Below are 17,833 nucleotides of genomic sequence, written 5' to 3' on the forward strand. Positions count from 1 at the left end.
GACGAAGATGCGATGGATACTTCCTAATTGACTTCAGAAGCACATCATTCAACTCTGATTCGGCCGGCTCCGGTTCGTTCAAACAGACTCGGGTTGTCTCCAAATGGATTTAAAAGGAAGAATAGAATCGGAAACAAAGAAAAAATGGTCCTTCCAAGAACCGAGGGTTATAACCGTCGAGGAAACCAAACAAGTGTCAACCTCGGTATGTTCAAAAGTATACCAATCACCGTTCTTCGCCAAACGAAAGAAATGGCGAAAACACAAAAGAGACGGGTCATAACCTAAAGCCCTACGTAATACCTCAAAGTGTAAAACCCTAACAAGCCCTAAGGGGTGAATCTGGCCAAATGACACACGGTAATACTCTAATATATTCTAAACAAAAACTGAAAACGGATGACGGAGGTTCGAGAATTCAAAATGCCGACAATAAAGGGCAATGAAACCCGCCGGACAACAATCGATTAACGCGTCGGCCGGCGGGGCAACCGGTTTAAACTTCAAACCTATACCCCATTCAAGACAGAATGTTTCAACCTCTTCTTGGGTTAATCGGGAAAAACTAACCGACAGATCCTTACGAGCACCCATAAAATCGAAAGAAAGGGGAAGGATTTTAACTAACCTGATGAAGGATTGAAAGAAACTTGATGGATATTTGAGAGAATATGTGCAACTTTAAAAGAAAAAATGAAGAAAGTGAACAATTATAAACCATTATTAAGAGCAGTTATTGGGAACTGCAACATGCAGTAACTATCTTATCAACTGTCTTGTCAGAAATTCAAAAATAATTAAAATCGAATAAAGCCTCGAAGCCTTGAAGCCTTTAAGCAATAACAAAATAGTTAATTGATGGATATTTGAGAGAATATGTGCAACTTCAGCTCGTCGTTCCACACGGCGTTTGTTGAAGTCTGTTGGCCCATCATCTTCTCACGAACCGGTTGAAGTTAGTGATGATGTTCAAGCTGCCGAATATCAAGGTCCTAGTGTGGAGACGGAGAAGGAACATGGTTTGGTTGTTACCAAAAAGAAGTCAACTGGTAAGAAGGATGTGATGGATTCGGTTCAAGGGTTGGATGGAAATCAGGTTTATGTGCCTGAGTGGAATGTTAAGGTTGGAGATAGCTTCAAAGATCCGGAAGTTTGTGCTGATGTCTTGGCTAACTTTGCTCCTCCAGGGGTTCGTAACACTATTTTTGAGATGGAGGGTGATTCCATGTTGTCAAGGTTAATCCTTAGTTCTTGCAACCTTTCTACCCTTTTAGCTGAGGGGGTTACTCATTTTCGAAAGGGGATGCAGGAGTATGAGGAGTTTTCGAAGAAGAATGAAAAGATGAAGGCCTCTATGACAGCCATGAAGAAAGAGGTTGATGGTTTTTCAAAGAAGAAAGAAGGTTATTTGAAGAAGATTGACGAGTTGTCCCGTGGCCACGAGGTTGAGATAGTCGGGTTGAAGAAAACAATGGAAGCTGACAGGGCTAAGTTGGATGCTGACAGGGAAGCCTTTGAGGTGCAGAGGAAAGCCTTTAAGATGGAGAAGGAAGGCTTGAAGGCTTCGGTCACTCAAACCACCAACAAAAACCGGTGGCTAATTGAGCACGGGTTCATCAAGTTGTGACGTATCTGCTTCATTTTTCTGAGTTTAACTCGGTGTTGGGCGATGTTTATACGAAGCTGTTGGGCTATGAGAAGCATTTGGGCTTTGTTGCTGGCTTCAAGCATCATGAAGCTGGTCAGCCTATGGAGCAGTCGCCCATGTTTAACCGTGAAGCTTCCAAGCTCTTCTCAGACTCAGTCCATGCAATGTAAAGGCTCACTTACCTTTATGTGGGTGAAGTTTCGTCTTTCTATGGTAAGCCACTTTTCGTTTTGCAGGGCCTGAAACCAGCCGGCCTTGATGAAAAGGTTTCCAAAGAGGTGCTTGAGTCATTGTCTAAGAAGTGCTCCCATTCCGGTGATAGCGAAGAAACTTTATCTGGAGCTAGTGACGGGTCTCATGTGGCAAGCCACGAAGGTTCAGCCGTTGCTGGTTGTCACACCCTCACTTTGGAGCCTAGGTGTGTGACCACAAGTTGGTACCTGTTTTGTAAATACATCAGAGTTGCGGGTTTCATTTTAGCGGAAGTCTTTAAATAAATATTTTTATATTGAAAACTTATTAAAAACTCGGGTTTAAATACCCGTTTGATATTTCAAATACATTTCTTTGTAAAACATAATTCTTTATATTATTTTGAAATAAAATATCTGAGCCATCAGATAGCATCTAATGACTATAACTCCAATCTTCTATTTCTTCTTGTTTGTCTGTTTTAACTTTTCTTGTTTCCCTGTAACATGGGTGGGAAAATACGTCAGCACAAAGCTAATGAATAACGTTAACTCGAAAAATATCTTTTCAATACCTTTTTGAAACCAACAATAATACCTTTGTGACTACTCATTAGGCACCCAACTACATTGGGATTAAATTACCCAAAGTACCTTGTACAATTAATTATATACACAATATCATTTCTCTGAACAGTCATGTAGACCTTCAGAGGCATGTTGATGATATGCATGGCCTCGGGGAAATGCCGAGTCACCATGTATGTTTGGATCCAGACACATGTATACTCTTAATCAGAGTGCCCGTTTTTTATTATTGTATACAAAGTTTTTAAGGATTCGTGAATCCTATGCAAACATTCAGACTCAGTATAAAAGGTTTGGGCCGTATTCACCTTGTCTGTTTATAATCAGTTTCTGATACTGATTCCTGTTTTCTGATTCTGCTTTCTTGTTTTGTTAGCTCGGACCAATAGTATGAGAATAACCTTTGTATAAATAACTAGATCATCGATCTAGCTTCAGAGTTTTAGTCTATTTCGTATAGCTTTAACCTTGATAAAAACATTTATTTTTATAAAACATTTGGACCTTTAGTCCTCTTGTTTATTCACCATTTATATGCTACGTTTCTTCTTCAGGAAGAAACGTATATACTGAGTTTCTTCTTCAAGAAGAAACATTATTTAATTATACTCTTTGAATATTATATTTCTTAATATTAAAGAAATACTATTTTAACTATAACCTTTGCTTAGGAAAAGTTATATTATTCTTATTCGTAATCAAGGTTCGGGCTATACCTCGCTCAAGGTCTAAGTCATTTATAATAATATAATAATAAACTAGGCAGAACCTCTAACCTCGCATGGGTATTCGGGGTTAGGTATTCCTTAGTTTATACGGGCAACACTTCCACTCTATACGCACGTTTATCGAGGCGTTCTTGATCCACCTTCCTTGGCACGCAAATCGAGGCAATGTGTAGGTGTCGCCGGGTCGTGCACGTACTTCAATTCGGATGTCGGTTTACTTTGGTTGGCATGAACTTTGAGGAAAACTCTAGGTATTTGGCACGGATTACGAGGTGAGGATTGTCGGGTCGGTGGCAGGCAAAAACGGTGCTTGTTACGTAAACCGAGGTAGAGAGAGAGTGTTGTGGTGTGTGGGAGAGATGGCCGTAGCCTCCCCTTTTTTAGCCAATTTTTGATCCCACTGCGGTACGCGATGGGTCCCTTCTTCAATACATTTCTGAGGTCATGCCACGTGTCGTCACGTGGCCTGACACGTCTGCCACGTGTTGCCACGTGGTCCGACACGTCTGCCATGTGTCATGACCGGGTGCCACGTGTCACCAGAGTGTGACACGCGTGTGGTGCATCATCACGGCCCATCGCGGTACGCGATGGCCGTCTCCTTAGACTTATCGCGTAGAGCGATGGGTCTCTGGAAATTATTTTTCAGTTTTGGTCCCTTGTCTTTAGTAGCTTGTCATGTCCGGTCTAACTCTCGTTGTCCAAAAATACTAAGGCGGCTCTTAAAGCGGCTCGCGGCGATGCGAGCGTGCAAAGTGCGCCATCAAAGCAACACATTGCGCCCAACGCCGTTCGACATCATCCTCGCCCGAGCCCGTGCGCGTGCGCGTCGGGTGCTACGCACCCTCCGATAAGACCACTTGGTGCATGATATTCATAAAAGAATATTACTATGGAAATTCTATCTCTTATAAAGAGCTTCCATTTCTTTACCACTTTCCATGTAGGATGGATTCCATTTCCTTATTTATACCCAACTGGAATGCTTCCACTCTCTTACATCTTCCAATGTGGGATGGGTTTTTCTTTATCTTATTTCCTTCATGTAAGAATACTTAGTTTAGGAAATATTTTTATCTTCTTATTTTTCTTATATTTCCTTATTTAATAATTTCTCATGACTTGTCTTGATATTATTTTTTTTGATCCCTCAACTTTCTTAAGTTGTCAAATTTGGATCGAAATTTTGGGAATGTTACATCCTCCCCATCTTGAAATGAATCTCGTCCTAGAGATTCGTTGGTTTAAGAGTGAATGGTTCTTGCTTTTGATTGTTGATTAGATTCTATCTAATCCGGTTGTTGTTGTTACAATCTCTATACAGAATTACAAAGGTTTTTGTTTTGTTGTTAACTTACATCTTTAAATGATGTAACCAGTCAATAATTCAGAATATCATTAGTAAATATAAATTGCTAAACACAGTGATCAGTTGTGTTTAACTATTTACCTTACCGTTTGTATTCTAAGCATTTACCGATGTTAACTACATTGTTGTTTTGATTCAGTCTATCGAATCTATTCCCCTCAGTTTTTGTTTAGATTCAGTCTATCGAATCCATTATATACTTGATCTTGATCAATGACCTTCTCTATATTCTAACAAGACCCTTGTACTTAATTTCATTTTCTATACTTAGCGATCGTATTTTCTTGAATATATTTGAGTTCTTTTTCTTTTACTTTTTGATCAACCTTTCTAGGTAGTATAATATTCCATCAGTCGTATTTCTTGAACGAATTCTTTTCTAGGATATACTGTCCTTGTATTTCTTGAATGATATTTTCTAATCATCTTCCTAGATGATAGGTTAAAGCCTTTTTTATTCTAAGTTCCGAATAAAACTTTTCGGTGTCCAGATCTCTTGTTGTCTTTTCGAGGTAATGAATATAATCATTTTTGTGTATTAACACGATCTATATGCTAATATTTTATTTATAACTTAGGGAATTAAATACCCTTCTTTGATTACAAAACTTCTCGTTTTGGAAACGAGTTACAATTAATACACAAAAGTTAGCTAGTCTATCTTGACATTTCTTTGATGTGATCTTGTCATTCATTAATCTCGACTAGCTTTTCTTTTTGGGCATTCAGTCTTAAAGTGACCTGTTTCTCCACATGTAAAACATGCTCCTAGCTTTTTACGACATTCTTCTATTGTGTGTCCTACTCTCTTGCAGTATGCACAATTATTCGTATTTTCTAGTCGACACTTTTCAGTATGTTTCGTTCCACAAGTCTTATAGGCTGACTTGGGAGTGATTTCTTCTTTTTCTAACTTCTCGGAATCTTTTGGTTTCTTGGCTTCTTTGTATTTCTCCTTTTCTTCTTCTTGATTCCTTATCATGCTGTTAATTAAGTATCCGGCCAATTCCATAGCCGAATCAACTGTTTCTGGCATATGGGATCGTACCATGTCTCTTATTTCTGTTGGTAACCCATATATATAACGAGTTACTTTATTATATTCCGGAGTTACTAAATGTGGAACCAATCGGAAGTACTCTAGGAATTTAGTGTTATATTCCCTAAGATTTGTGCCAATGACCTTGTGATTCCATAACTCAGTTTGAATTCGATCCATTTCATGAGTTGGGAAAAATTTCTTTAATATTAGACCCTTGAATGTTTGCCAACTTAAGTTATACATCACTTATCTCCCTTTGCTCATCAACAGAGCATTCCACCACTCATGCGCCTCTCCTTTAAACATTAAGGCGGAATGCTGAATCTTCTCTTTATCAGTACACTTACTTGTTATCACTATTGTTACCATCTCCTCAAGCCACCTCACGGTTGTGATGGCTCCCTTATCTCCGTGAAACTCCTTTGGTCCATAATACTTGAAGTCTTTGAACGAACATCCATCGATTTTGAGTTTCTTTCGTTTCTTATTCTTTAATTGATTATCAGACGTAGTGCTATCATAAGCTTCCTCCTTTCTTGAAGGAACATATTTCCTTGACTTCTCTTGTTAGATTTTGGTTGACTTTGACTCGTAGAAAAGTCATTCATAGCTTTCTTAATCATCTTTTGAATTTCTTCTTTATATTGTGTGGGAATTTCATTATCCTTATCTTTATTATTAATGTTTTCTTCGTTCACAATTTTCTTGGGAGGATTCTTGTGAGAGTTTGCACTTTCTTCTCTTGACATACTACAATAAAATTTTAAAAGATAAGTCTAATATTCGAAGAATTCAAAACATATCTTTTATTTATCTTATTATAGTTACAAGAGTGCATATTATATTCTCTACAATTACTAAGGTTCTATTTCTTCCAGCGAATAACTAATTTCTTAATCCTGTTATCTTTCTTGATATTAGTCTCCTTTTCTTTTTCTTCCATTTCTTTCATCGTTTCTTCATTTCGAACAAGGTAAGGATCTTGAGTTGCCGGAAAATTAAAATATTCATGCTCTCGAATATATTCTTCTGGATAATTCATTACTTCGTTTCCTTTGGCATCATTGGTTTCTTGGATCTACTTGATCCTGCTCCATATGTGTTTTGATTTGGAATTATCTTAGCTAACGGAATGTCAGAATCAAATGAATCTGAATCTTCCTCCATTGTTGGTTGGCATGTACTTTCATCGCTAGATATAGGAATTGGGAGAAAAGACGTTCCCATAAATCCTTTTCCTTTTTCAGATCGAGGCTGACATGATCCTTGGCTAGATTGATAATCGGACATCTACGCGAAGTTAGATTTTTTAGGGATAGGGAGACGCTCCTATCTTATTTATTTGTTTATATCTTATCTGTATCGGTTTCGAATAATTTCTTGATACTTTTCAACTAAGTATCTAGTTTGTTTGAATCATTATTTGTATAATAAGTTTTCAAAACTTATCCTTAATCAAAGCCTAGGTATAACCGAATACCTAATTCACTAAGATAGATGGCTCTGATACCAACCTGTCACACCCTCACTTTGGGGCCTAGGCGTGTGACCACAAGTTGGTACCTGTTTTGTAAATACATAAGAATTGCGGGTTTCATTTTAGCGGAAGTCTTTAAATAAATATTATTATATTGAAAACTTATTAAAAACTCGGGTTTAAATACACGATTGATATTTCAAATACATTTCTTTATAAAACATAATTCTTTATATTATTTGAAATAAAATATCTGAGCCATCAGATAGCATCTAATGATTATAACTCCAATCTTCTATTTCTTCTTGTTTGTCTGTTTTTACCTTTCTTGTTTCCCTGTAACATGGGTGGGAAAATACGTCAGCACAAAGCTGGTGAATAACGCTGACTCTAAAAATATCTTTTCAATACCTTTGTGAAACCAACAATAATACCTTTGTGACTACTCATTAGGAACCCAACTACATTGGGATCAAATTACCCTAAGTACCTTGTACAATTAATTATATACACAATATCATTTCTCTGAACAGTCCCGTAGACCTTCAGAGGCATGTTGATGATATGCATGGCCTTGGGGAAATGCCGAGTCACCATGTATGTTTGGATCCAGAGACATGTATACTCTTAATCAGAGTGTCCGTTTCTTATTATTGTACACAAAGTTTTTAAGGATTCGTGAATCCTATGCAAACATTCAGACTCAGTATAAAAGGTTTGGGGCGTATTCACCTTGTCTGTTTATAATCAGTTTCTAATACTGATTCCTGTTTTCTGATTCTGCTTTCTTGTTTTGTTACCTCGGACCTATAGTACGAGAATAACCTTTGTATAAATAACTAGATCATCGATCTAGCTTTAGACCTTTAGTCTATTTCGTATAGCTTTAACCTTGATAAAAACATTTATTTCTATAAAACATTTGGACCTTTAGTCCTCTTGTTTATTCACCATTTATATGCTACGTTTCTTCTTCAGGAAGAAACGTCTATACTGATTTTCTTCTTCAAGAAGAAACATTATTTAATTATACTCTTTGAATATTATATTTCTTAATATTAAAGAAATACTATTTTAGCTATAACCTTTGCTTAGGAAAAGTTATACTATTCTTAATCGTAATCAAGGTTCGGGCTATACCTCCGACTATGGTCTAAGCCATTTATAATAATATAATAATAAATTAGGCAGAACCTCTTACCTCGCACGGGTATTCGGGTTTAGATATTCCTAAGTTTATAGGGGCAGCACTTCTACTCTATACGCACGTTTATCGAGGCGTACTTGATCCACCTTTCTTGGCACACAAATCGAGGCAATGTGTAGGTGTCGCCGGGTCGTGCATGTACTTCGAGGCGGATGTCGGGTTACTTTGGTTGGCAGGCACTTTGAGGAAAACACCGAGTATTGGCACGGATTACGAGGTGATGATTGTCGGGTCGGTGGCACGCAAAACGGTGCTTGTTACGTAAACCGAGGTAGAGAGAGTGGATTTCTAGAGAGAGAGTGTTATGGTTTGTGGGAGAGATAGCCGTAGCCTCCCCTTTTATAGCCAATTTTGGATCCCATCGCGGTACGCGATGGGTCCCTTCTTCAACGCCGTTGCGTATCGCGACGGGTACATTTCTGAGGTCATGCCACGTGTCGCCACGTGGCCTGACACGTCTGCCACGTGTTGCCACGTGGTCTGACACGTATGCCACGTGTCATGACCGGCTGCCACGTGTCACCGGAGTGTGAAACGTGTGTGGTCCGTCATCACGGCCCATCGCGGTACGCGTTGGCCGTCTCCTTAGACTCATCGCGTAGCGTGATGGGTCTCTGGAAATTATTTTTCATTTTTGGTCCCTTGTCTTTAGTAGCTTGTCATGTCCGGGTCTAACTCTCGTTGTCCAAAAATACTAAGGCGGCTCTTAAAGCGGCTCGCGGCGATGCGAGCGTGCAAAGTGCGCCATCAAAGTGTCACATTGCGCCCAACGCCCTTCGCCGTCGCCATCGCCATCGCCATAGCCATCGTCATCGTCCTCGCCCGAGCCCGTGCGCGTGCGCGTTGGGTGCTACGCACCCTCCGCTAGGACCACTTGGTCCATGATATTCATAAATGAATATTACTATGGAAATTTTATCTCTTATAAAAAGCTTCCATTTCTTTACCACTTTCCATGTGGGATGGATTCCATTTCCTTATTTATACCCAACTGGAATGCTTCCACTTTCTTACATCTTCCAATGTGGGATGGGTTTTTCTTTATCTTATTTCCTTCTTGTAAGAATACTTAGTTTAGGAAATATTTTTATCTTCTTATTTTTCTTATATTTCCTTATTTAATAATTTCTCATGACTTGTCTTGATATTATTTTTTTTGATCCCTCAACTTTCCTAAGTTGTCAAATTTGGATCTAGATTTTGGGAATGTTACCTTGGTGGTGGCCCGGAAGTGAAGAAATTGAAGAAAGGTAAGAGTGTTGAGGCTAGTACTTCAAAGCCTTCTTCTGGTGTTTGAACAATTTATTCGTAGTTTTCTTAGCGCTCTTGAACAGTGTTATGTAATCTTAAACACTTTAGGTTCAGCATGAAACCCTTAAGATTTCTGCTTTTATGGTTGTGTTTGGCCTTTTTGGCCCTTTGAACATTGTCATGGGAATCCTTTGTTTAGCCTAAATGGCTTATCATGTATGATGCTAGTTATGGCCTTAAAGGCCTTATTTATGAATCGTAATGTTCTATGTATTGTGTTTTGGTTGCTTGTCTTGTTAGTTTGATGTGTTTTAAGCTAATTTTCCTTAAGAAGTTTTAGTGCTGCAGTCACTTTAGCTTCAAGGCTTCATTAGGTAAAAAGCACATGTTGTCTATCCTTTATACCATTACTTGGTGTATATTTGTTTCGTAAACTCTCAAAGCTTAAGGAGCGAATTGATGTAGGCTGTTCAGACCCGTCTATGAGACAAGTTTTGGTTAAAAAATTTTCTAAGTCTCATGGAGTAGGATTGATATAGGAACTCACCCCTTATATAGATCCATTTAACCCTTGAACCTATAGATTGATGTGGTCTGGGAGCTCATCCCCTTACATTGCCCTTGCCATGGAGTTTCTTGCTAGGTTCTCAACCTCATTATAGGATAGTTAAGACAAGTGATGATAAAACTTCATTATTCATTCAAGAGGAATTTGTTTACAAAAAGAGGAGTTATACATCTCTTGAAATTCAATCTAAGTTTTTGACTAGGCATTGAACCTTTTAAGGGTTTTGCCGTTCCAATGTCTTGGAAGCTTTTTGCCTTCTGCGTCGGCCAGTTTGTAGGATCCACCCTTGTGAGCTTCAAGGATTGTGTATGGTCCTTCCCACTTTGGGCCCAGTTTTCCTTGGTTTTCTTTCTTGCTTGCTTCATTGTTTCGGAGTACAAGATCTCCTGGTTTGAAACGTTCATATTTCACCCTTGCATTGTAATAAGCTTCCATTTTTTGCTTGTACTTAGCCTCTTGTATTGCATCTTGATCACGGATTTCTTCAAGGAGTTGCAAATTCAACATGGTCTTATTGTTGTTTGATTTGAGGTCCATGTTGAGTGTTCTTTGAGTCACAACTCCGACTTCGGCTGGGATTACAGCTTCTGATCCGAACACTAAGCTGTAAGGTGTTCGTTTGTGGTTTGTTTATTCGGTTGTTCTTATTGCCCATAGAACATTTGGGAGTTCTTCAAGCCAATTGTTGTTATGTCTTTCCAGCCTTGCTTTGATACCTTCCACAATGGTTCTATTTGTTCTTTCAACTTGGCCATTGGATTGTGGGTATACAACTGAGCTGAACACTTGGGCGATTCTGAACTCTTTGCACCATGTGCTAAAAGGCTTCTCAGCAAATTGCTTCCCATTATCTGTGAACAACACTCCTGCACCATGTGCTAAAATTGGTTTGACCTCAGGCCACTTGGTGAAGTAGTCAACGGCTACTAGTGAAAATTTTACCCCACCCTTGGCTGGTGGGAATTGACCAACTATATCCATTCCCCACTTGTGGAATGGCCAAGCCGAGGAGATGGGGACTAGATCATGTTCAGGGCTTTTTGGGTCGGGTGCATGGATTTGGCAAGCTTCACATTTCTTGAGTTGTTATGTTGCATCGCGGTGCATCGTGGGCCAGAAGTATCCAAGGTTCATCAATTTTTCAACCACCGTTCTTGCCCCAAAATGAGCTCCACATATTCCCTCATGAAACTCTTTAATTAGATATTGGCTTTGTTCAGGGCCCACACATCTTCGTAGTAGTGCAAGGTAAGCTTTTTTATAAAGGGTTTCTCCTTGCAACACATACTGTCGGGACTTGATTCAAACCCTTTCAGCTTCTGTCTGGTCCAAAGGTAACTCACCATTTTTGAGTAACTTTTCTATGGGAGTCATCCAATTGGGACCTTCTTCAGTGATTACATCTTGAACCTCCAATTTTTGGATTGAAGGAGTTTTCAACACTTCAACCAAAACTTTCTTGGTGAGGTGTGCAAATGTGAGGGATGCTAGTTTGCTCGGGGCATCGGCTCTTTTGTTTTTTATCTTGGGACTTGCTTGATGGTGCATTCTTGAAACGTGTTCATCAACCCTTTTGCCTTATCACGATACTTCTTCATGTTGGGCTCTTTTTCTACATAGCTATCATTGACTTGACTTGAAACAAGCAACGAGTCTGTGAAGACTTGTAGCTTTTGGATCTTCATCTTTTTAGCAATTTTCAGACCAACGATCAATGCCTCATATTCAGCTTCGTTGTTAGTGGTCTGAAATTCAAGTCGGAGAGTATATGTGAATTCTAACCCTTTGGGGTTGATTAAAATGAGCCCAGCTCATGACCCTTCAATGCTGGAAGCCCCATCGGTAAAAAGCTTCCAGGCTTCAGGGTCAGAAGGTTCAGTGGCAGTTGTATGTATTTCAGGAATGACTTGCTTTGGGATTTCTACAATGAAATCCGCCAAGACTTAGGCTTTGACAACCTTTCTTGGAACATAGGTGATGTTATGCTCACCTAGATCCACAGCCCATTTAGCCAATTGGCCTAAATTTTCTAGTTTAACAAGCACACTCTTGATGGGTTGGTCAGTGACCACTTGTATAGGGTGTGCTTGAAAGTACCTTCGAAGCCTTCTGGCATTTTGAATTAAGGCCAGGGCAAGTTTTTTCAAAGGAGGATATTTGATCTCTGCCAGTTTTAATGTTTTACCAAAGAAATAAACGGGTACCTGAACTTTGTTTCGTTCGATGGTTAGGACCACGCTTAATGCTTCTTCAGCGACTGAGAGATAGACAGAGATCAGTTCTCCTGTTTCGGGAGCTGCAATGACTGGAAGTGAAGCCAAGTGTTGCTTCATTTGGTTGAAGGCTTCTTATGCTTCTTCCGTCCACCTGAAGTCTTTTTTGTTGGTGCAACCCTTTAGTGTCTTGAAGAAGGGTAGGGATCTTTCAGCGAGCTTGGAGGTAAAACGCTTCAAGGCTGCAAGCCTTCCGTTCAGACTTTCCACTTCTTTTTTGCTTTGTGGAGATTTAGTTTCAAGAACAGCCCTGACTTTGTTGGGATTGGCTTTTAAGCTTTGTTTCCCCACAATGTGTCCCAAAAACTTGCCTTCTTCGAACACAAATGAGCACTTTCTAGGGTTGAGTTTTATATTGATCTTCCTCAGGTTTTGGAAGGTTTCTTCTATGTCATCAAGCATTTTATGTTCGCTTTTGCTTTTGATTACCAAATCATCGACATAAGCTTCTAAATTTCTGTTGATTTGGCTGGCAAATGCTTTTTCAATCAAACGTTGGTAGGTTCCTCCGGCGTTTCATAGACCAAAAGGCATCTTTTGATAACAAAAAATACCCTTGTCCATGTGGAAAGCAGTTTTTTCTTCATATTCTACTTTCATGAGAATTTGATGATATCCCTTGTAAGCATCAAGAAAATACTTGAAGGGATGACCGGTTAAAGAGTCAACCTTGAGGTCCATATCGGGTAAAGGATAGCAATCCTTTGGACATGCTTTGTTTAAGTCTTTGAAGTCGATGCGCATCCTCCAAGACTTGTCGGGCTTTCGAACCATGACTGGGTTAGCCACCCAAGATTGATAGTTGACCTCCCGTAGGATTCCAGCCAGGACAAGCTTTTCAACCTCTTGGCATGCTGCCAAGCTTCGTTCAGGAGCCAGGCTCCGTTTCTTTTGGAAAACAGGCTTGACATCGGGTGGTATTTATAGCTCATGTTCTGCAATGCTTCGAGGGATGCCGGTCATATCTTCCGGGCACCAAGCAAAGACATCATTAGTGTATCAATAACTTCTCAAGGTGTGCGAGAATTTCTTTGGAAAGGCTTGTGTTTACCCGTACCTTTCAACCGTGTAAACCTCTTGGGTAGGTTGAAGGGTTGCAATTCCCATATCAATGGGAAACTTTACAGCACCTTAACCGACGGAGACAGCCATATTGAACGCACATTGTCCTGGCCTTCCTATGATTACATCATAGTTGGAAGGTATGTTGATAACCACGAAAGCGAGTGATTTGGTTTTCTTCATCTTGCCTTCACTAAAACAGACATCATGGGTTAGTTGGCCTAAAGGCTTCAAGGGTATATCGGCGATACCTTTTATAGAGGACCAGGAGGGTTGAAGCCTTGAACGCTCTCCCTTGCTTAGTTGATTGAAGAACCCTTCATACATGATCTCTGTGGCCGCCCCTGTGTCGATGTAGGCTTTGCTTGTTTTGAGTGTTCCCACGTTCGCTTCTACCACCAAAGGGTTTGAGAGTAAGTCACCTTGAGGTGGTGGGAAGCAGACACATTGAAGCTACCAAGCCTCCAAGTGTTGTCTTTTATGGGGAACACCTTGATCTATATTCACCATATTCACTTCTTTGCTTTTTCTTTCAGCCATCTTGTCCTTGACCCCCTTTACCAAATGAGCCAATTCTCTGGACTTAACAGCTTCCTCAATTCTTCTCTTGAGTTGAAAGAAATAGTTCGTGTGGTGACCTTTTTCTTCGTGGAACTCACATAACTGAGTGGAGTCTTCGTTTTTCTTGCTTTTGGCCCTTTTGGGCAAGGGTCGAGGAGGTCGAAAGTTGCGTTTCACTTCTTCCGTGGCCAAGATTTCTTGAGGGGTTTTGGTTAGAGCTGTGAAGTTCATAGTCTTCTCCCTTTTTGGAAGGTTCCGACCTTCAGGCTTTCGTTGATCTGAGCTACTTGGGTATCTATCACAGGGACTGAAGTTCCCTTTCTTTTGGTTGGGGCTGTTGCCTCACCAACTAGGAGCTCCTTTTCTCTGTTCTTTGAAATCAACAGCCTCTTCTCCTCGGATATAGGCTTCATCTCGTTCTAGAGCTTCTTCAAGGGTTTTAGGTAGGCACTTGTTGAAGTCCCTTGTGAGGTACTTAGAGGTGATGGCGTTCATGAAGCCTGCCACCCTCATTTTTTCGTCGCCCCCCACATATGTCAGCCCTTCCTTCTTATACCTTTCGATGAAGTCTCCAAGGCTTTCGTCATCTTTTTGTTTTATCTGAAAAATTACTGTGGCATCCTTGATGTACCTCATTTGTTGTGAAAAGTTGGCCAAGAATCCTTTGCTTAGATCATCGAAACTTCAAACGCTTTGGGCAGAAAGGTCATTGAACCATATCCTGGCTGATCCGACAACTGTTTTCATGAACATTAAACAACATTCAGCGTGGTACCACTTTTCGATTCTGGCAGCACCGGTAAATACCTAGAGGTGGTCTTCGGGATCCTCGGTCCCATCATATGTTTTTATATGGGGTGGCATCTTGATTTTCGTTTGAGAGTCATAATTGGCGATTTGTTGAGAGAAGCATGACAGGTTACCGGGCTTATAGGGCTTAGCAAGGTCTTCTTCTACCCTTGTAGCAGGATTATGACTCGTTGTTCCTTGGTGAGTACCCAACGCTTGGTTGATGAGATGGGTCCAAGGGAAGTGTGCAATCATTTGAGCCATCATCTGAGGCATGAGGTGAAAGCCTTGAAGGCTTTCAGGGGTTGCTGTTGTTTGGTTTGTTCCCATAGGGGTGCTCATTGCTGCACTCCGAGCCAAGGGCAAGACCGACATGGCATGCTCCCATGTAGTGGCTGTAGGAGGAACACTTGAATGTGTTAACTGCCATATTTGGTCGAGAGTGGTCTTGTGCCCATGGGGTTGTGAAGGGAACAAGGGGAAGGTCGTTGGGCTTGGCCTCCCGTAGGTATACAGAGCTGGGTTAAAGGGTTGGCAGGTTACACTTGGACCAGCTTCTAGATGAGAAGCAGCCGGTCGTGAGCTGGTTAAAGGGGAAGGCGGACGTCTGAGTGATAGTGAGGGTTCTGGGTCGTCAAACTCCAGCCTTACTCTTATCCCCTTTTCTCTTTCTTGGCTCACGTGTTGGTTAAGAAGATGTCTTAGTTGCAAAAAATGACGTGATACCCCTTCTATCGTCAAGTCAACAACCTCCGGGGTGTTCGTAACTCCTGCATGAGAAGAAGGAACTCCAGATCGTGAAGGGGTTGGATTTCGGAAAGGTGAAAACTCGAGGAACAAAGGTTCCGTCGGAGTTCCTCCCGGGGTGGAAAAAGATAAAGTTACTGCCGGAGTTTCCTGACCGGCACTTGGTGTCGGTGTTCTTGACACTTGGTCGACTTCATCGGGAGATCCACCTTCCGACATGGTGATTTTAGTAAAAATGGAGCTACACTACTGGTCTTTAAGATAAAGTAAGTGGCGTAGCCCCACGGTGGGCGCCAACTTGTTGCTACAACAAAGATAAGACCAATGATAGTGAAGAGACTGGTTTGCTTAACAAGCTTCAAGGGTTCTGGTTAACCTAACGCAGATCGTGGTGTCCCTCTACGTTTGCAAAACGTAGAGAGAGGTTCACTAGTTTATTGTTGGTTGTTATAGTTCACCGAAGATCCTAGACCGAGATGTTTGGAATCGGTTTTTGGATGAAGCTCTTAGTGAAGCTATGTTATGTTTGAAGTAAGAAAAAATAAGCAAAGTGCAGATTTCTCAAAGAAGAAGAGAAGATTATAGAGTATATATATGTTAACTCTCCAATCTGGTGTGTTCTTGTTTATGGCTGGATCATCCTTTTATAGAGCGAGATCCAAGCCTTTTATCCAGCGTGTAAACTAGTTAACCTCTAGTTTGCTTAGTGAGTTGACCTTTTATGGGCGATAACCTTTTGACCGTTGGTCCATGATTATAAAAATATTACTTTTTCTGAGCATGTCCCTTGTTCAGAGGGAACAATGATGTGAACAGTGATTTGACGTTGTACTGTTAGACGTGCTTACTGTTCACGTACTTGTTTACATAAATTTTGGCGGGAAACGAAGCTTTTAACCTTTTAACCCTTTTAGCGTTAATGTGTGAAAGCCATTTTATCAAATCCTTGGGCTACCCCGTCATCAGTAACATAGGTGGTTTGATGGCCCTTTGAGCAATGTAACACTCAAAGGTACGTGACACTGTTGCATGCATGCTGATGCGTGATAATCTATTTGATCGTTTGGCGTGTTTTAGAAGATCCATACTTTCCAATGTAGTGATCATATGATGCTTCCAGCTAAGATAATTCTTATTGTTAATAGCGTTCTGATGAATATGTTATAATAAACGCTCGCCACGACTTACCTCTCAGGCCCAATTAACTTCCACCTCTACCCATGCACCTGGTATCTGATTACGATTTATGATCCTTGTGTAAGACTATTTGGTTCACTAGACCAGATTATAATTAAGATGGATTTGCGCACTTTATTAACTTTTTATCCTTTAGCAATCATACAGTCTCACTCTTCTATCCATTTTAGCCACACTTTCTCAGTCGAATTACTATTTTTTACTTCCAAAATTTTCTTATCATGTGTATGTTCATTCTTGTCATGTTTAGGATCAAACAAAATGAAAATATTTACCCACTTTCATTAAAACTTATAATGTTTATGTGTTGGGTTCCAGTGATGATCAGTCAACGGTTTAACTTTTAAACCCGGTTTGATAAAATTTGTTTATAATTATTAATCACATTAATAATAGAATACGCAGCGGAATATAAAAACGAGTAATCACCATTTAACGGAACCGTACAGGATCCGGTTACATAAGATACGAGTACGAAACGAAACAACCAAAGAAACATAAATATATAAACGACAATATTTAAGTTTACCTGGGTTAATAAATAACCGGTTGAGACACCGAGGTACAACGAATGATGCTAGGTGATGAACTGAACACGGTGACGGTTGGTAGTGATGGCGCGTTGGCGGCAGGTGATGCGAACACGGCTCCAATACCAGATCAGCGACGGTGGCAATAGCACGACAACGATAGCGGTGGTTGGTTACGATGTCGATTGGCAGTTGCGGCTGGACTCTTTTGGCTTGCGGCTGAATTCCTTAAAAAACCCTCCTTAATGTTCACGAGATGTGTATATTTATATATACATGCATCTCCTAACAAGTTGGAGTAATCTCTAAGTCAAAACCTAAAGTGTTTTTAATATTATGAGATAATATTAATAATATTATTATTTATCAATAATAAATTCTAACCGGGCCCAAAGTCCAACTCGTTCCAACACTCGTTTAAAGTCTGAACCACTATATTATCTATAACGATTATAAATAATAATTTTGTCATATTAAATTCGTCATTTACCGATCAAACAATTTAAGCGGATTTTAGTTCATTGCCCAAGGTGTAACTCTTACGGGACACAACCCGGTCGGCCGCGTTGACTTAAGCGGACCGGTCCATATTTCCAACAGTCTCC

Source organism: Bidens hawaiensis, unplaced genomic scaffold, assembly GCF_021521415.1.
Source record: "Bidens hawaiensis isolate Kalapana, Puna unplaced genomic scaffold, B.hawaiensis_p1.1 tig00038549_1, whole genome shotgun sequence".
Taxonomy (NCBI): Eukaryota; Viridiplantae; Streptophyta; class Magnoliopsida; order Asterales; family Asteraceae; genus Bidens; species Bidens hawaiensis.